The sequence below is a fragment of the Manduca sexta genome, unplaced genomic scaffold, assembly GCF_014839805.1.
Source record: "Manduca sexta isolate Smith_Timp_Sample1 unplaced genomic scaffold, JHU_Msex_v1.0 HiC_scaffold_3982, whole genome shotgun sequence".
Taxonomy (NCBI): domain Eukaryota; kingdom Metazoa; phylum Arthropoda; class Insecta; order Lepidoptera; family Sphingidae; genus Manduca; species Manduca sexta.
In genome coordinates, this window is record NW_023595110.1 from 1 (window position 1) to 7,840 (window position 7,840).

Genomic DNA, 7,840 nt, shown 5'->3' on the forward strand with positions numbered 1-7,840 from the left:
TCAGTCAGTTTCCTAAATTTTTTGTTACTTAGATACGGTTTGTGCATCCCGATAAAAGTAAAAGATACGATAGAACAAACATATGGTAGATTAAAATTATGCTTGGGATCCAGAGATCAGAATTTTAGAACTAGGTCACGCTGTGTTTATGAATTCTCTTGTAGTTCTCCCGACCTTCCTCCTGACATGTCATTCAATAGTTTACTTTGTTTAAGTGTAATCAAATAATAGTCATCTTTATTTTATTAATTAGTTTCAATTTATACAAAAGAATGTTTATTAAATTTAATTATAAAGGCACTGACTTGACTGACTGACTGACTGACTAGTCAGGATGGTGCAGTCAAATCATTGTATATGACAATATAGATGTACAGAGAGAAAGAAAGAATACAAACAAACAAATAAACATAGAATATTAATATATGTAGACATTAGGTTAGGTGCATATTAAAACTTTATAAAGAATTTGTGCATAATTTAAGTTAGTTAGCGGCAAACTGTAATCCCGGCGTCGCTGATCGCGTGGTGAGACGCGCGGTGTGCACGTGGCGGGCCGCGGCGCTCACTGCTCCGTCATGTCACGTCAGTGGACTATCGATATCGCCCGATCGCGTCGTGTTAATTACTTTCATTAGCCGCAATTGTCCTGCTCAATCGGCCTGATCAGTCAGTTTGCCGCCATTCGATATTTTAAACTATGAGAGTTACTTAAAGCGCATTAGCTTCTTAACTTTGTAGATAACGTATTGTCAGATAATAATTATCTTTCTTAAATATGTCCTAATTTAGACATAATACTGATAGGTTTTATGAGTATGGAATCAACGGTTGTATTATATGTACATCTACTTGTTTGTTATCAATACAATTACTTGTACTGCTGTGTGACGTTAAATGTTAATTATCTTTACCAGATGGTTATTTAATTCAGTAATATTAATTTTATTTCAGAATCAAACGATTTAACAGATTTTTCAATCAATTATTTTGAACTTTCAACAAATATCTGATTTCCCATATTCCTTATTTTGTAAATTATTGCCAATTAACGGCACGGCACAACCAATACCAATTTCGAAAGACATGAATCCGTTTTGCGTTTCATGAAAGCTTCGTTTCCGTTAGTCAATATTCATCGATTGAAACCGTAGCTTTTACTTTACTTTTGCTTTTGCCCGGCAAACTACAGCCACAAACATAATGTTATGCATACATACACTGATACAGTATACATATGTTAGTCGACGAACGTAAATTTTAAATCACAACTATTCGTGTTTGTATATCTATACTTATAATAAATCTGTAGAGAGGTCAATTCTGTACATGAAATATATTTCCAAAATAACTATCAGGGAGTGATTAGGGATCGATACTGATGCCAAAATGCAATTAGTAAAATTTTTGCCAGTCTGTCTGTCTGTCTGTATAATCGTTATAAAACAAAAACTACTCGACGGATTTTAACGAAACTTGGTACAATTATTTTTCATACTCCTGAGCTGGTTATAATATACTTTTCATCACGCTACAATTAATAGGAGCAGGGCAGTGAAGGGAAATTTTGGGAAAACGGGAGAAGTTACTCCATTTTTTAAGCTTCCGTCGCGTGTGCTACCTTAATGGTTAAAAGTCCTTTGATTTCACCAGGATCCCATCATCAAACCCTGACCGGACAATCAGATCACCTGCATACCACCATACATTAAAAAACATCCCGACAAATTGAGCACTTCCTCCATTTTGAAGTCCGAAATCCACGCGGGCGAAGCTGCGGGCGGAAGCTAGTTACTAATAAAATGTACGCAAAAATGATTCAGCAATTTCTGATGTTTACGCGAATGTTTTATTTCAACATAAATGACAAAGAATTAACCTTTAAAAACGTGAAAAGACTCCCATCGCGAGGATACCGCTGTGTTAATTACTTGTTTGTCCTATCTTATTGGTCATTATGTCTTAGGACCCACAGCAAATCTTTATTGCTTAGAATTTATCTAGAGTAAATATAATTATAAAATAAATCAAGTCGTAAAAATGTCGACCGCGCACACGCTGTCATCTTATAGATGTAACTACTATAAGTAGTATAAAACTGTCAGCAATCGCCGTAATTGGTAAGTGACAACTGCTGTGCAACCACTACACAGTGGTTTGCAACTGACTGTCGAGTTCATAGCAAGTTTAGTAATTGTATCTATGATGTTTTAAAATCATTGAAGGGTCATAAAGTCATTGAAGGGTATAATTCATTATTATAATATTGGAATGTTTCTCAATTCTCGGCAACAAGTTAACAGCATACTGTTATCAATTCTACGGTAATCATAATATTGTTGATATCACGATACTATGTTATCATTATATTTCAGCTTCATTATAACAAATACTATTTGCAACATTCTTTATCGTGATAAAACCATAATATGTAATAAAAATTCGGAGGGGTTCGGTCCTCCGAAGCAAGGACTCTTAAGCTAAAATCTTAAAATAGATAAGTTTATAATAAAATTAAAAAAACAAACACATTTTATTTTCTACTCTTTAGAGATTATTTTTTTTTTGTATTAATTAACATTTCTAATATATATTTTACTTCCACCTTTAAATTATATTTTGCTCCACAAGGGGCCTCCATCATCATCTATCTAACACCTACTTTCAATACTTTGGGCTCATATCCAAACACGCCATATCTGCTGAAAGTTACTGAGGTATTAGGTATCCCACAGAGTACTTAATGCCACAGCATCAGCACTTGTTACTATATGTATGTATAAATACTATGAAGCAACATCACACCAAAATTCAAATTAATCAGTCCTGTGCAAATAGGAAATAAAGTGGTCAATAATCTTCAAGCGCCTGAATAGATCTTCATAAATTATAGTTAAAAAAAACTTTTCGATCACATTACATTTCCAACAAAAAATCACAAATCGTTGGTCCTTTTGGAAGCTACTATAGTATAGAAAAAAGTTTTACTCAAGTTTGTATGTCTTGTCTAAGTGCATAGTGTCCGACTCTAATTGCGACTTCAGCGACTTTCGGTGATTTTTGTAGCACGCGCTGAAATAGGACAAAATAAATAATAACTGGAATAATTCACATTATTTCGAAATGTTATTGTTGTTGACATAATGTTGCAATGTAATTGTTGGCATCCCCAGATAATATTTTAAAGACTATCTAAGTTATCTTTCTATATTACACAGTCAATAAAACCTACAAATTTAATGATTTAGAATCCTTAATATTATTCATTATAGCTTATAGATAATCTTAAACTATATTTCTTAGAGTTTGAAAAACTTTGGCTTCGACTTCGGCTTCTTGGACTTGAAATCTACCTTCAGTGGGATACTACATCTACATAATGCGTTGCTTTAAAGATAATATTTTTCAAATAAATCTTCGGGTCTAAGCCCGATGACAACAGTGATGCTCCAAACACGGATTTAACTCAATACGAATGTATACTAATATTGTGTCCATCTATAAAAGTTATTGTACCGCAACGCATGTTAAGTAAAACTATTCTAAATATTCGTTTTAATTATTTTATTATCAATCGCAATAGGTATTAACGCGAAATGCGGTCAATTTGTTGTCACGCTCTCTACACGCAAATTCTACAATTATTTAATTGTGTTCATGTTACCATTTTATTATACTTTTATATTAAATAAATTTTAACTTCCTTAAAATAACAAAATTCCGATATCAATGTGCGTTTTCTGATCGTACTTTGCATATTTAACCGAATATTTAGCCGAATTCAAGCAATGTAAAAACCAACACTAGTGTCGTAAAATACTGAATATAAAACGACATTTGGTCTAACTTAAATTACAATTGTAATAAGACAACAAAAAACACATATAAACCAGGATAATATAACCATATTATTACTTAAAAAAAAACTTCAAATAAGTAAGACATAGTCATTTAAAAAAATATATCAAAATTGTCTTTATTATCCATAAAAACAACAAAATTACTATGTAGTTGTAAAACCGTGTATTTGCATAATTTATGGCGTGTTCATGATGTCATTCATATAACTTCCTTATGAATCGTAGCTCGAATGAGGGACGGTCGGGACGAGGCGGAAGGGGCAGCATAGTAGGTATAACGTAATTTCGATAACGGCATCAACGCTCCAGTGGCGCAATTGGTTAGCGCACGGTACTTATAAGACAGTGTTCGTGAGCAATGCCGGGGTTGTGAGTTCGAGCCTCACCTGGAGCATGTATTTTTTGATACAAAGAATATATCAGAATTTTAAAGTTAAGTCAATTTTAAATTTATACATTTACAACTGTAATAATAAATACACCAATTCAGAAAATAAATAAAATATTATGCTCAATGTCACACAGTATCAATTATTCGACTCTTACGTCATACATTATAGGTACATAATTTCCATTTCAAGGTAATTTGTAACTAAAACAGTTAACGACCGATTCCAATTATTTTTTATGATAATAATATAATATATTAGGTTTTATTGTTTCGATTTAATTTAATAAGTATTATTAACATCGTTGGGTATATAAAAAATTAAATTTTAAAGCTTAACGCGATTGAAGTAGGTTTCAATTTGCCTCAATTTCATAAATAGTAAATTTTAAGGATCTTTAGATCAAATTAAACATAATGGAATTTACTGTCTCAAAGGAACATCTCTATTCCATAAAACAAGAATTCTATGAATGTTTAATGATTTGTTTTGTCACGATTATTTTTTTAGTTTACATGTATTCGACCCGACCCGGCCGCGACACGCCGACCCCGATCGTGAGGAATGTAAATCGGTGACCGTGCGCGAACAACCCCCTGACATGATCCTACACTTCGGCTTTTTTCACCGTCACCTACGCACGAGGAAATATTTGGAGCAGCCACGGACTGCTTGTCCATGTGTAGATACGAGGACGTGCGTGACGGACCATAATGTGAAAACATATTTGAAATCTGATACGACTTTTGTAGCAAATCATTAATCTTCAACAAAATAAGTGCGTTGTTTTCGTTTTTAAAATCAATTATCAATATTGCCCGCCCTCCGTACCTCAATGTCGTAATATTTTTATTTTATTGAATATTTATACCTTGACTGAGGCACAAAGTGTAAATACATACATCAAAATACTTGAAAAACAATTTTAAACTAGGTACTTTTTATGTTTAAGTTAAATTATTCTTTATACAAAAAAAAGACTTCAAAATTGGTAAATGAATAATGTTAAAACAGATTAGGAAACGTTTCTAACGATTGAGACAAAGATTTTACCGCCTTCAATTACAAGGCATCGACTACAAAATTAGTAACACGTAAGTATATTGTCATGTATCTGGAAATCTTGGATCTTGAATCTTGGAATCATGGAGACCCATGTTTACCAGTGGACATCCTGCGAATGATGACGATGATGATAATATCATGTTAAATTATTTTGTGGTTTTTGAAGGCGGTTTAAATTTTCGTCTAAAAGTTTTTTTTCTGTTAATAAGAAATTGAACTAACAAAACTTAATGCAAAAACGCTACAAGAAAAGTTTTCTTGGATAACATATTTATTTCAGTTATTTTGATTTAAAAACGAAACTACAGATCTGATTGTAATGAAAATTCTATGAGACCGTTCCGAAATATATGCTTTCAAATAAAAACAGATTTTTTCCATTGTTTTATTAAATGACGGAGGTTTAAAGCACACATAAAAAATACTACAATTAAAGAACATCATCCTTCTTTTAAATCGGTTAAAACGAATTATATTATTACTACAAAAAAATTAAGCGGATGAATCATATAATCTATATTTAACTTTTAAAAAAAAAGCAGTTGTTTTTACGTCTATGAAAATTATTCACTAAAATAAAAGTTCTCAAAAAAATGAAAATAATCAACTCAGATTGTAGTATCAGCTTCTCGAAGGTAGTGGGACTGTTGACTATAATGTAATTATTAAGGTTTTTATAAAACTATTCCACAGTTTTTGAGATAACTTTCTGAAATAAAAATTTACCCACACACATGTATATTATAAATTTAGCTGGCGCTACATAAGAGATTGAATCTTGTGTACGTGTAGTTTGATTTCAAATTGTCATACAGATAAAAAGCAAACATGGACACAGAAAGGCTATAAAGATAAAGTCTCTGTCGGGATATCACTATGATCGGCAATAATATCAAGGACAATGAAATTTATAAGAGCATTGGAAGAATATCTTACATGAAGATAAAACATATGGATCAGGTCCTAGAGAGTAGTGATGTTCTTGTATTTATTAACGATGCGGCAATGTTTAACAAATACGATGATTCATTGGTCAAGACGTAAATTATGTTGAATCTTTGATCCTTATGTCGGATAACATTTTATATAAGTATTTTATTTACTAAATGCTAAGATCAACGCAAATTCTAATGCGAGAGGAATTACGAACACATCGTCAACATTCAAGTGGTATTTGCGAAAACTGCATTTATTGCTTGTTAATTTGTTTTGTTAATCTACAGACCCATATTTTTTCAATCACAAATTATAAGGTCAATTGTGAAACGAGGCGCAATGGCATAATATTTTAATTAGGCATAGTAGAGTAATACATTCTTGTATAAAGAGATCGAGATATACGTACAAAAGAATTCATGCCGAATTAAAATTCCCCCGTAAGTAGCTACCAACACAATCGAGACGGAAAGATAAGCTTGAGACAACTGTGTTTAGCATTGATTTGGGAGCACCGTTGATCACGAAGTGGTCTGCTTTCGTCACTCGCGGACAGTAGCGATCAATTTCATTAATAACACACTAACGGAACCTTGTAATTCGTTCAGTGGTACCTCCTGGTTTTTATCGCAAATCAAATGGAAATTAAATTAACTACACAATGAAGTAAGGTAGTCCGAGTGCACGAACAATAGCAAAGTGTTTAACTCAACTAACAAATCGATGATTTGATAGATCAAAAATATAGAAAAAGATAATAAATGCCTAAGCTTTTACTTGGTTAAATTTTAAAACACTTAATCACCTAAATAATTACTTACTACATGACTGGGTATATTAAATTATACTGAGTTGGAAGATTATCAATATGATGGCTCGTATACTGAAGTAGATCTTTTACTCGTTACGCCCGATACAGTAAACTAAAATGTAACGGGTTAAATGTAATGACTTTTTTTTGACACAGTTGATGGTTGTCACAATGGAAATGCGCTGAGCTGCAGATGCGTATCTGTCAAACAGGAGCGTTTGTTTGTGACGGGTGACACCGGCGTGCGGTTGCCATTCGCTACCGTGCGTCGCGCTGCTCGCCGCTCCGACTGTCCCTCATCGCGTCAGCGTATGCGCACGTCGCGTCAACTTCACCGCGTCATTTCAACACGCGTCGCCTTGTCGCTTGCCTATAATCTGCCCGTCATTTCGTACAGCCCACTATTTTCTTCCAGCTTTCTAACGGCGCGGCATCACGTACGACAGAATTTGCATAAGTATGTAGGTAATTATTCGCATCTCAGATTTATTCATAAGTAGGTGCATGATTGACAATTGGCGCAAATCATTCGTGCTTTGTCAGATTACCCTTCGAATTTGAACAAATAAGGATAGAAAGTTGTTCGATCAGAATGCGACGCAAAGTGGGTGGGCTCATGCACTCGTCTTTGCCTCTTTGGCAATTGTTGACTCTTGAATAGGCATAATCAAATTTAAGTTAATTTCAGGTTTTACGTTATTAACCATGTCTTAAAAAATTTTTTGATTACACTTATCATATCAATATTAATCATTTTAGTATTTAAATTGAAGCTCTAC

The 7,840-nt window shown here is 33.2% G+C and overlaps 1 non-coding gene across 1 annotated transcript; it reads left to right on the top strand.

Moving 5' to 3' along the window:
• Window positions 1-4,162: 4,162 nt before the first annotated feature.
• On the top strand, window positions 4,163-4,254 carry Trnai-uau. The gene is given in 2 exon segments: window positions 4,163-4,200; window positions 4,219-4,254. It is a non-coding gene; the product is annotated as a tRNA-Ile (tRNA).
• Window positions 4,255-7,840: the final 3,586 nt, after the last annotated feature.